We start from the raw sequence: 13,293 nt of genomic DNA on the forward strand, positions 1-13,293 counted from the left end.
ATCACTTTGATGATAATTCATGGATGGTGATTGGTCAGATAGGAGTTTTCCTGTTTTTGTTTTCCTGTTTTGGAAAGGACATACCTGGAAATGCAGAATTCAGTATTGCAGTCGTATGAGAACAGCTTTTCCAGTATCTTCAACCATTTCTTGATATAACAGTGAATCAAGAGTGAGCCCGATACATGGGAACATCACCATCTGCAAGTTCCCCTCCAAGCCACTCACCATCCTGACTTGGAAATATATCACCATTCCCTCAGTGTCGTCAGATCAAAACCTTGGAATTCCCTCCCTTACAGTATTGAGAGTCATCCCACAGGTGGACTCCAGTGGTTCAAGGAGGCAGCTGACCTTCTGCTCAAGGGCAACTAGGGACAGGCAATGCTCACATCCCATGAATGAATTTATTTTTTAAAATCCAGATGGAAAATCTTGATGGTATACCATTAAATCCTTCCCGATGGCTTAATAGATAAAAAGCACCACAAGGCATGTTAGAGACAAGTGGAACAAAGATGGTATTGGTTGATTCACACACAACCTTATTTCTTTTTAGCTTATTGAAGGATCAGATCCTATCACATACAATCATGAATGATGGTGGACAGTTATGCAACTAACTGAAGAAACACACAACCCTCCCCAATATTACGCTGAAGGAATGGTGATATATTTCCACACTGTAAGTCTAATCTAATTTCCAAGTCAGGATGATGAGTGGCTTGTAGGGGAACTTGCAGATGGTGATGTTCCTATGTATCGGCTGCCCTTGTCCTTCCAGATGGAAGTGGCCCTGGGTTTGGAAGGTTCTGTTTGATGACTTTGCTGACCTCTGCAGTGCATCTTGGAGATAGCAGCAGCAGAGTGTATGGAATATCAGTGGTGGATGGAGTGGATGTTTGTGGATGAGTTGCCAATCAAGAGGGCTGCTTTGTCCTGGATGGTGTCAAACTTCTTGAGCATTGTAGATGCAAGCATCCAAACAAGGAGGGAATATTCCATCACACTCCTAACTTGCGCCTTGTATATGATGGACAGGCTTTGGGGAGTCAGGAGGGAAGTTACTTGCTGAAGGATTCCAAGTGTTTGACCTACTCTTGTAGCCACACTGCTGATGTAGCAAGTCCAGGATGAAATTCTGGTCAATGGTAACCCCAAGAACTTGATAGTGGGTCACCATCACTGGGGACAACGGAACAAGGCAGCGATAGATCATCCATGTGAATGCTTCAGCCTTATCTTTACACTGTTGTTTTGGGCACTTCCATCATTGACGATGGGGGTATTTGTGAAACTGCTTCCTCCAGCAAGTCGATTAATCCATGGCTGGATATAGCAGGACTGCAGAACTTAGATCTGATCCGTTAGCTGTGGGATCGTTTAGCTCTATTTATCACTTGCTGCTTAGGACGTATGGCATGGCAGTCATCTTATTTAGTATTTTCAACGGGTTTACACCTCATGTTTTAGGTGCGGCTTCAGACATGCTCTCCTGCACTCTCCAGTGAACCAGGGTTGAGTGAAGGGTTATGTCACACTAAGATTTGCAGATTGTGCTGGAGTACAATTTTGCTGCTGATGCCTAGTCTTGAGTTGCTAGATCTGTTCAAAGTCTGTCCCTTTTAGCACAATAATACTGCCACAAAACACAATGGAGGGTATTCTCAATGTGTAGGCGGGTCTTGGTCTCCACAAGGACTGTGCAGTGGTCACTCTTACCGATACCGTAATGGACAGATGAATCTGCAGCTCGCAAATCAGCAAGGTAGAGCGAAGTTATGTTTTTCACTCACCACCTGCTGCCACCCCAGTCAAGCAGCTTTGGCCTTTAGGACCTTGATTGGTAGTGCTGCTGCTGAGCTATTTTTGGTGGTGGATATTGAAATCGCCCACCCAGAGTACATCTTGCACCCTTGTCACCCTCTGTGCTTCCTCCAAGAGTTGTTTAACATGGAGGAGTACTGATGCATCAGCAGAGGGAGGACAGTACATGGTAACCAGCAGGAGGTTTCCTTGCCCATGTGTAATCTTAAGCCATAAGACTTCATGGGGTCTGGAGTCAATGTTGAGGACTTCCAGGGTAACTCCCTCCCGATTGTATACCACTGTGCTGCACAGAGTGAGGGGGCTGAGATGAGTATGGGGGCTATCACCAAGGAGAAGGTGCTAGAAAAACTGAATGGCTTGAAGGTGGATAAATCATCTAGACCAGATGAACTACACCCCAGAGTTCTAAGGGACATAGCTGAAGAGACAGCAGAGAGGTTAGTGGCGATCTTTCAGGAATTGCTAGAATCAGGGAGGGTCCCAGAGGACTGGAAAAACAAAAAAAAAAATCGCTAAAGCGATACCCACGCTTAAAAACGGAGTAAGGTAAAAGACAGAAAATAACAGACAGATTAGCCTAACCTCAGTCACGGGTAAGATCCTGGCATCCATTGTGAAGGATGAGATTTCTGAATGCTTTAGAAGTGTATGGAAAAATAGGGCATGGTTTCATCAAGGAGAGATCATACCCGACAAACCTGCTAGAATTCTTTGAGAAAGTACAAGCAGGTTAGACCAAGGAGAGCCAATGGATGTTGTCTACTTGGACTTTAAGAAGACCTTTGACCACGTGCCGCACAGGAGGCTACTGAGTAAGATAAGGGCCCTTGGTGTCAAGAGGCAAGGTGCTAGCATGGATAGAAGCTTGTCTGTCTGGCAGAAAGCAGAGAGTGGAGATAAAAGGATCCTTCTCAGGATGGCAGCCAGTGATAAGTGGTGTTCCACAGGGCTGAGTGTTGGGACCACAACTTTTCACTTTATACATTAACAATCTAGATGAAGGAACTGAGGGCACTCTGGCTACGTTTGCAGATGATACAAAGACAGGTAGAGGGTCAGGTAGCATTGAGGTGGCAGGGAAGCTGCAGAAGGATTTTGTACAGGTTAGGAGAGTGGGCAAAGTAGTGGCAGATGGAGTACAACATGGGAAAGTGAGGTCAGGCACTTTGGTAGGAAGAGGAGAGGCACGGACTACTTTCTAAATGGGGAGAAAATTCAGAAATCTGAAGTGCAAAGAGACTTGGGAGTTCTAGTCCAGGATTCTCGCAAGGTAAACTTGCAGGTTGAGTCAGTAGTTAGGAAGGCAAATACAATGATGGCATTTATTTTGAGAGGACTTTAATATAAAAGCAGGGATGGACTTCTGAAGCTCTATAAAGCTCTGGTAAGATCACAGTTGGAGTATTGTGCACAGTTTTGCGCCCCATATCTCAAAGGATGTCATGGCCATGGAGCATGTACAGAGGAGGTTCACAAGAACGGTCCAGGAATGGAAAAAGCTTAACATATGAGGTACATTTGAGGACTCTAGGTTTATACTCAATTGAATTTAGAAGGATGAGGGGGGATCTAATTGAAACGTACAAAATAATGAATGGCCTTGACATGTTGGAAGATGTTTCCATTGGTAGGAGAGACGAGGGTCTGAGGGCACAGACTTGGAAGACCTTTTAGAACAGAGATAAGGAGAAATTTCTTCAGCCAGAGAGAGTGGTGAATTGATGGAATTCATTGCCACAGAAGGCTGCAGAGGCCAGGTCATTGAGTATATTTAAGATGGAGATAGATAGGTTCTTGCATATCAAGGGTAACAAGGGTTACAGGGAGAAAGCAGGACAATAGGATTGAGAAACTTATCAGCCACGATTGAATGGTGGAGCAGACCCGATGGGCTGAATGGCCTAATTTCTGCTCCTATGTCTTATGGCCTTACCTGCCAATGGGACAGGACATATCAAAGGATGGTGTATAAGACATTATCTGCAAGGTCTGATTCCAATAGTATTACTATGTCAGGCTGTTGTTTGACTAGTCTGAGACAGCTCTCCAAACTTCTGCATTTCACCCAGATTAATTCATTGAATCCTTACAGCGTGGAAACAGGCCACTTACCCACCAACTCCACACCAACCTTCTGAAGAGTATCCCACCCAGACCCTATTACTCTACATTTTCCCCCGACTAATGCACCTAACCTACACATTACTGAACATTATGGGCAATTTACCTAACCTGCACATCTTTGGACTGAGGGAGGAAACTGGAACACCCGGAGAAACCCACGCAGACACGGGGAGAATGTGCAAACTGGAATCGAATCCAGGTTCCTAGCGCTGTGAGGAAGCAATGCTAACCCCTGAGCCCATAGAAAAGGATGTTAGTAAGGAGGACTTTGCAGGATCAACAGGGCTGTTTCTGCCATTGGCATTTCTGGTGCCCAATTCGATGCCAGGCGGTCCACACAGTTGCATTTCTTTTGAGATTTTGTAGCAACTGATAAAATTGAATGGCCATTTCAAAGAGCAATTGAAAGTCGACCATATATAGGCCAGACCAGATGAGGATGGCAGACTGCCTTCCCTGAAAAGGCATCAGTAAACTAGTTGGGTTTTCCAACAATTGTCAATGGCTTCACGGTCATCAGTTTCTTTTAAAAATTGAATTTAAATTCTATCATCTTGGCATAGCAGATTCAAACCTGGGTCCTCAGACAATTACCTGTGTCTTCAGATCAATAGTCTAAATTAATATCACAAGGCAATTGCCTCCCCATAATATGGTGGTCTTTGACTGCTCACATTACACAAATTTAGTGCACCTTTGTTGAACACACATGTAATTTGACTGCACTATCAACAGAAGAATTTTATCGCTTTCCAGACGACTACTTCCTCCATGTACTACAGCTGCTGGGATAACTACATGCTACATCTGCTTTTCCCTCAGCGTATGCTGTGGTCTTCATTAGTTGTAGCACTGGGACGACACAATGGCTCAGTGGTTAGCACTGCTGCTCGGGTTCAATTCCAGCCTTGGGCACTGTGTGTGCAGTTTGCACATTCTCCCAGTGTCTGTGTGGATTTCCTCTAGATGCTCTGGTTTCCTCCCACAATCCAAAGATGTGCAAGTTAGATGAATTGGCCATGCTAAATTGCCCATAGTGTTCAAGGATGTGTAGGTTAGGTGCACAAGTCAGGGGTAAAAGTAGATTAATAGGGTAGGGGAACAGGTCTGGGTGGGTTACTCTTTGGAGGGTCTGTGTGGACTTTTTGGGCCAAAGGGCCTGTTCCAACACTGTAGGGATTCTATGAAAAGAGTATACAGTTTATTGAAATTATAGAGCTTAATGACATTCCAGAATGATTGCATAACAGGCTTTAGTTTTAAAACAGTATAATAAACATAAATGTTATTTGCAATTGCTAACCTGCTAATACTTTCGACATAATGGTTCAAACTTTAAAGCATTTCTGGAGGAATGCCATCTAGATATTCAATTCCACATTGCTATCCCATCAAATATACAAGAACCCAAGATGGAGGATGGGTAAACTTTCTGGCTGCAACAGGCAGCTTCTTCTTTTGAAGTATTTTAGGGATTTACTCAAACTCCAGGAGTAGCAATTACTGTTTTATATGCGGTTGCATTTTTCTTTCTCCAAAGTTCTAGAACAAAGTCAAAACGTTAAAGAGGTAGGCAGGGGTTCTCTGTGGCTATCCCCATTTCAAAAAAGTATGCTGTTTTTGAAAATGTAAGGGTGATGGATTCTCAGGGGAACGTAGCATGAGCAGCCAAGTTTCTGGTATTGAGACTGGCTCTAATGCAATGAGGGGTACGTCGTGTTCCAAGAAATAGATTGTGTTAGGGGACTCTCTAGTCCGATGTACAGACTGGCATTTCTGTGGTCAGCAGCAAATAATCAAAATGGTGTTGCCTCCCTGGTGCCAGGATCAAGAATATCTCAGAGGGTGCAGAATATTCTCAAGGCGGAGAGGGCCCAGCAGGAGGCCATTGTACACACTGGAACCAACAACACTGGAAGGGAACAAGATGAGATTCTGAAGGAAGAAGAGAGAGAGTTGGGCAGGAATTTAAAAAGGAGGTCCTCGAGAGTAGTAATATCTGGAGTACTCCCTGTGCTATGAGTTAGTGAGGGTGGGAATAGGAGGATAGAGCAGATGAATGCATGGATGAGGAGTGGGTGTATGGGAGAAGGATTCACATTTTTGGATCATTGGAAGCTCTTCTGGGGTAGAATTGACTTGTACAAGGAGGACGGATTGCACCAGAATTGGAAGGGGACTAACATACTGGCAGGGAGATTTCTGAGAGCTGCTTGGGAGGATTTAAACTAGTAAGGTGGGGGGTGGGAACCCAGGGAGATTCAGAGGAAAGAGATCAATCTGAGACTGGTACAGGCGAGAAAAAGAAGTGAGTCAAACAGTGATGACAGGCAGGAACAAAGCAGAGAACAAGGTAGGACTGATAAATTAAACTGCATTTATTTCAATGCAAGAGGCCTAATAGGGAAGGCAGATGAACTCAGGGCATGGTTAGGAACATGGGACTGGGATAGCAAAGCAATTACAGAAACGTGGCTCAGGGATGCACAGGGCTGGCAGCTTAATGTTCCAGGATACAAAATGCTACAGGAAGGGTAGAAAGGGGGGCAAGTGAGGAGGAGTGGCGTTTTTGATAAGGGATAGCGTTACAGCTGCACTGAGGGAGGATATTCCTGAAAATACAAGCAGGGAGGTTATTTGGGGGAAACTGAGAAATAAGAAAAAGGGATGACCACCTTACTGGGATTGTATTATGGACCCCCTAATAGTCAGTGGGAAAGTGAGAAACAAATTTGTAGGAGACTTCAGTTATCTGTAAGAATAATAGGGTGGTAACAGTAGGGAATTTTAACTTTCCAAACAAAGACTGGGACTGCCACAGTGTTAAGGGTTTAGATGATGAGGAATTTATTCAGTGTGTACAAGAAAATGTTCTGATTCAGTATGTGGATGTACCTACTAGAGAAGGTGCAAAACATGACCTACTCTTGGGAAAGAAGGCAGGGCAGGTGACGGAGGTGTCAGTTGGGAATCACTTTGGGGCCAGTGACCATAACTCTATTAGTTTTTAAATAGCGATGGAAAAGGATAGACCAGATCTAAAAGTTGAAGTTCCAAATTGGTGAAAGGCCAATTTTGACAGTATCAGGCAAGAACTCTCAAAAGCTGATTAGAGGCAGATGTTCACAGGTAAAGGGATGGCTGGAAAATGGAAAGCCATCAGAAATGAGATAACAAGAGGCCAGAGACAGTATATTCCAGTTAGGGTGAAAGAAAAAGCTGGTAGGTGTAGGGAACATTGGATGACTAGAGAAATGGAGGGTTTGGTTAAGAAAAGGAAGCATATGTCAGGCATAGACAGGATAGATCGAGTGTATACGTGAGAAGAGTATTTTAGAAGAATATACTTAAGAGGAAATTGAGGGTGGCATAAAGGGGACACGAGGTAGCTTTGGCAAATAGGGTTAAGGAGAATCCAAAAGAATTTTACAAATACATTAAAGGACAAACGGGTAGCTAGGGAGAGAATAGGGCCCCACCTGCAGGAGATACTAAACGAGTATTTTGCATCAGTGTTTACTGTGGAGCAGGACATGGAAGATACAGAATGTAGGGAAATAGATGATGACATCTTGAAAACTGCCCATATTACAGAGGAAGTGCTGGATGTCTTGAAACACAAAAGTGGAGAAATCCCCAGGATCTGATCAAGTATACCAGAGAATTCTGTGGGAAGCTAGGGAAGTGATTGCCAGGCCCCTTGCTGAGATATTTGTATCATTGATAGTCACAGATGAGGTGCTGGAAGACTGGAGGTTGGCTAATGTGGTGCCATTATTTAAGAAAGATGTTAAGGACAAGCCAGGGAACTACAGACCGGTGAGTTTGACATTGGTGGTGGGGAGGTTGTTGGAGGGAATCCTGAGGGACAGGATGTACATGGATTTGGAAGGGCAAGGACTGATTAGGGATAGTCAGCATGGCTTTGTGTGTGGGAAATCATGTCTCATAAACTTGATTGAGTTTTTTGGAAAAGTAACAAAGAGGAGTGACAAATGCAGAGCGTTAGATGTTCAACAAGGTTCCCCATGGTTAGATCTCATGGAATACAGGGAGAACTAGCCAGTTGGATACAGAACTGGCTCAAACGTAGTAGACAGAGGGTGATGGTGGAGGGTTGTTTTTCAGACTGGAGGCCTATGACCAGTGGAGTGCCACAAGAATTGGTGCTGGGTCCACGATGTTTCGTCATTTATATAAATGATTTAGATATGAACATAGGAGGTATAGTTACTAAGTTTGCAGATGACACCAAAACTGGAGGTGTAGCAGACAGCGAAGAAGGTTACCTCAGATTACAACAGGATCTTAATCAGATGAGCCAATGGGTTGAGAAGTGGCAGATGGAGTTTAATTCAGATAAATGCGAGGTGTTACATTTTGGGAAAGCAAATCTTAGCAGGACTTATACACTTAATGGTAAGGTCCTTGAGAGTGTTGCTGAACAAAGAGACCTTGGAGTGCAGGTTCATAGATCCTTGAAAGTAGATTCACAGGTAGGTAGGATAGTGAAGACGGTGTTTGGTATGCTTTCCTTTATTGGTCAGAGTATTGAGTATATGATTAGAAAGAGTTGAGGGATATGGGCCGGGTGCTAGCAGGTGGGACTAGATTGGGGTGGAATATCTGGTCGACATGGACGAGTTGGACCGAAGGGTCGGTTTCCGTGCTGTACATCTCTATGACTCTAATGATTACCTATATAGTGAACTGATTATGCAAATTTGAGCTGAGAGTACACCCCTTTGCAGTGGAGGGACTGTAGCCCCCACTTCTGGTGGGGAGATATAGTTACCATGCCAAGTTCACAGTTTTAACATAAATGTAGACATGAGAATCTATGAGGAAACATCAAAAGGTATATGGAATGTGTAACAATGGAGACTGAACTGCACCTGTACACTGAGGGCCAATTATCACTTCAAACCAATTGTCATCAATTATGTCTCTTCACCCAAGAAATATTTTACTTGACACTGGATATCAAGTGTTACTTTGGGCACAATCAGGAAGTTGTGCAGTTTTGATTTTCTTTACTCCTTCACAGGATGTGGGCATTGCTGGCCAACAGCCCAGAGGGCAGTTCAGAGTCAATCACATTGCTGTGGTCAGGAGTCTGAATGAGTAAGCAAATGGGTTTTTCCTGACTATCAACAATAGTTTCATGGTTATCATTAGACTTGTAACTCCAGATTTTTATTGAATTCAAATCCTAGGTGGGCCAATGGGCTGAGTAGCAGCAGATGGAGTTTAATTTAGATAAGTGAGAGATGTTGCATTTGGGAAAGCAAATCTTAGCAGGATTTATACATTTAGTGGAAAGTTCCTAGGGAGTGTTGCTCAACAAAGAGACCTTGGTGTGTAGGTGCAGAGCTCCCTGAAAGTAGAGTTGCAGGTAGATTGGATAGTGAAGGTGGAGTTTGGTATATTTTATTAGCGAGAGTATTGAGTATAGGAGTTGGGAGGTCACGTTGTGGCTGTACAGGACGTTAGTTAAGCCACTTTTGGAATATTGCTTGCAATTCTGGTCTTCTTCCTATCGGAAGGAAAGACGTTGTGAAACTTGAAAGGGTTCAGAAAAGATTTACAAGGATGTTGCCAGGGTTGGAGGATTTGAGCTATAGGGAGAGGTTGAATAGTCTGGGGCTGTTTTCCCTGGAGCGACGGATGCTGAGGGGTGACCTTATAGAGGTTTATAAAATCATGAAGGGCATGAATAGGCAAGGTAGTTTCCCGGGGGTGGTGGGGTGGGGGGAAGGAGAAGGAGAGAGAGGAGTCCGGAACTAGAGGACAACATGCCGAGGGTGGTGCATGTATGGAATGGTTGCCAGAGAAGACGTGGGGGAGGCTGGTACAATTGCAACATTTAAAAAGGCACCTGGATGGATGTATGAATAGGAAGGGTTTGGAGGGATATGGGCCAGGAGCTGGCAAATGGGACTCAATTAGGGTGGGTTATCTGGTCAGCATGGACGAGTTGGACCAAAGGATCTGTTTCTGTGTTGTACATCTCTATGATTATCGGCAAGATTCTACTCTACTTTCAAGGATCTATGAACCTGTACGCCAAGGTCTCTTTGTTCAGCAACACTCCCCAGGACCTTACCATTAAGTGAATACGTCCTGCTAAAATTTGCTTTCCCTAAATGCAGCACCTTGCATTTATCTAAATTAAACTCCATGTCCCCAGAACATTATCTGAGTTGCTGGATTAACACCAAAGGAAACCTAAACACAAATAGAAAGCGGGTCACTAACACCAGTGCTTCACCGGAGGCTCACTGATGATGTTACCTGTACGGTGACGAAAAGTCTGAAAATAAACCTTCCAGCTCAGTGAACAAATTTATATATAATAAAATAATAATAATAATAATAATAATAATAATAATCTAGTGACAATACCACTAGGCCATTGCTTCCCTGTGATTACAACTTACGTTTCCACTAAAACCCAATCACATAAAGTCTTCCAAAACTACCATAATTCTCTTCCCATTATATAGTATTCCTATCATAAGGCCATAAGATGAGAGCAGAAGTAGGCCATTCGGCCCATAGAGTCTGGTCTGCCATGGTTGATGTGATAATCCTCAACTCCACTTTCCTGCATTTTCTCCATAACTTTTGATTCCATATTTAACAGTGGGACTTAATGCTGTTTCATTAATACAGATGAGAAGCGGGCTCAAGACCATAAATGAGAATTTTTAGTAAAAAGGTGCCCAGGAGCATAGAACCGCCCCATGTGATCACATGTACAAGACCTACATGACAATTTGTTTGACACTCTTCCCTCCCAAACACTCCCAAGAGCCCACCATAACCTGACAGAATTGCTACACAATTTGCTGTTACATTTTGGAAGCATTAAACTAAAACATGGATGTGTTCACAATCAACATACCAAAGTATAATGGCTAAATTTTAGTTTTCAAAACCAATTGCAAACCAAGTTTTGTTTTAATAAAATGTCTTTGCAGTACTACCGAATCTAATTGGTCTGGTAAAGATTTCAATATAAATCTGTATCATTCACAAGTAGAAAAATAATTTTAAACAGGAGCGATCACTACACCCTCCCAGGTTGTTGAGGTGGGCTGTCAAGAGTCAAAAATACAACGCAGCTTTCAAATTAGCCTAGCATTTATTAGCAGCTGACCGAATAGAGGGGGCTCACAAACTTCAATTCTGGCTTTTATTTTTGCACCCCTCCCTCCAACTTACCTTCACCTCTCTTAAAATTCTGCTTAAACAATTCACCTTCTCATACTAATCTTTGAAAGTTGGTCAGCATTTAAATGATTGTAAAGTGGAGAACAATGTGTACATAAGTAGAGATGGCAATAATTTGACCAATGAATATTGCCTGAGGCAGGTTGAAGATACATAAGGCTGAAAATACCCAGTGTGTGAACAGTCTACTTTTCATTGTTGCCATTAAGAGATAACACTAAATGTAAGTGTACATATTTATGTAACAAGCTTTGGATGGTTGTTTTGTTATCAGGTTTTAAAGAAGAAACTAATGTAATTTGGAACATGGGGCAGAAACAAGTAAATTTTATGCAGTGTTACAAGTGTACTTTATCAGTAGTTTTAACAATACAATTTGCTTATAGGCCAGTCTTCAGTGAACTTGCACATATTTAAATATTTTCCACATGCAAAACAGTGGCAGGACATGGCATTTGTGCCAGTCTTCAACAGAACTATGAGAGACAGGAGCAGAAATAAGCCATTCAGCTCATCTAGTTTGCTTCGCCATTCAATGCTTCACCAATGATGAAGTTATAATTTTAGCTCATGACAACCAGTTCACCCCATTTTCCGATTCTGTTTTCTTTACATTTGGCTCAAAATTTTTGGTCACATTATTAATTGAAACAGTCGCATTCACTAGATCAATTTAACCAACTGGAAACAAACTGATTATCAAAGTGTGAAAATTCCAGTGAAAATTTATTTAAACGACATACTAATAAGACCCCAATCCATTTTAGGATAACAGAAACTGACCTTATTTAATATTTATTTGCGGTTGAGAAGAACTTACACTAACCTTTCGGCAAAATCAAAATGATTTATATTTTCTCTGATCTAACGTCAGGAGATGTATACTCTAAGCTTCTAAAAACACGCTGAAAACAAATGCTAGTCCTTTGGCAATTAGGATATTTACAGCCTAACGACGGGTGAAAGGGAAACGCCCCTTGAAAAACAGCACCCACCTCCCGGTTTCTGATTAGCTGCAGGTCTAGGCGTGAGCTAAATATCCCGCTGTGACTGGCTGCTCCTCCTGTCAGTTTAGAATGATGCGCGAGCCTCCCTCCCCCTTTCTGTTTGGATTCAGTTAGGGGGTTTGATTTTCCGAATGTCACGGGAACCGTTCTCACCTCAGTTTCAAGCGGCCGTTCCACTCACAGCCTCAAGGAAAAAAAAGCAGCGGCAGCCCGATGCAGTCGAGCTAAACTGTCCCCGACTGCGGTAAAGTAGCACTTTCAACGTTTCCACTCCAAACAAAACCACCCTTTTCAACCAGTTTCTGAGAACGGCGGCAGCGACATAGGAGGGACTTTAGTTCCACTTCCGGTGCAAGCCGGACGTGCCGTCACACATTCCCACGTAAGCGCAGTAGCAGCGTAACCGTGAATTGAATGAGGCAAGGTTACCTGCAGCTTTAGAACATAACGAAAGAAATAGGAGCAGGTAGGAATACTAGTCAAACCTTTGCATTTGGTCTACTATTCAATAAAAAGTGAAATTAATTTATTGTGACTAGTTCTCTACAACCCCTATAGCTTAAAGAAATCTAGTAAAGCCTTGAGTATATTCAATGACCCTGCCTTCACTACTCTATCTTGAGGAAGTCAGTTTTTGTAATTAAATCCTCAGAAAAAAAACTTTAACTTTGCCTCACATATTCAACTGTATTTAGAACACTTGAGGATGATTAACCAACGTATTAAATTATAAAAATGTTAAATCAATTCGGCACAGTTAAGTCATTTCCTCTGGTGGGAGAATTTAAAAGGGAATAAGGTTAACATTATAGTGAGGCCATTTAGGGGCAGAAACAGAAATCACCTTTCTCCATCACTGGGTCAGCAATAAAGGAATAAGCAGCTAAGACAGATGGATCCTGGCCCATTTGTCTCAACGCTGAATTGCAAAACAATCTTGGGTGCTAACTGTATTCTAATATTTTATCTCCATTGCTGTTGAAATCCTATGCATAGTTTTGTATTGTACACAGACCTTTTTGTTGGCTTTCACCCCAAACATCCCACCCCCACTGAATCATTAATGTGGGCGGCACGGTGGCAGTGGGCGGCACGG

The 13,293-nt window shown here is 42.8% G+C and overlaps 1 protein-coding gene across 1 annotated transcript in view; it reads right to left on the bottom strand.

The window, feature by feature from the left end:
• dnajc14 (DnaJ (Hsp40) homolog, subfamily C, member 14) overlaps positions 1 to 12,533 on the bottom strand; it is a 44,105-nt gene extending 31,572 nt beyond the window's left edge. Inside the window, exon 1 of the mRNA XM_060821076.1 lies at positions 12,351 to 12,533. The gene's annotated coding sequence lies outside the window, so the exon portion shown is untranslated. The remainder of the gene's footprint in view (positions 1 to 12,350) is intronic.
• Between the last annotated feature and the right edge of the window lie 760 nt (positions 12,534 to 13,293).

Source organism: Hemiscyllium ocellatum, chromosome X (assembly GCF_020745735.1).
Source record: "Hemiscyllium ocellatum isolate sHemOce1 chromosome X, sHemOce1.pat.X.cur, whole genome shotgun sequence".
NCBI lineage: Eukaryota > Metazoa > Chordata > Chondrichthyes > Orectolobiformes > Hemiscylliidae > Hemiscyllium > Hemiscyllium ocellatum.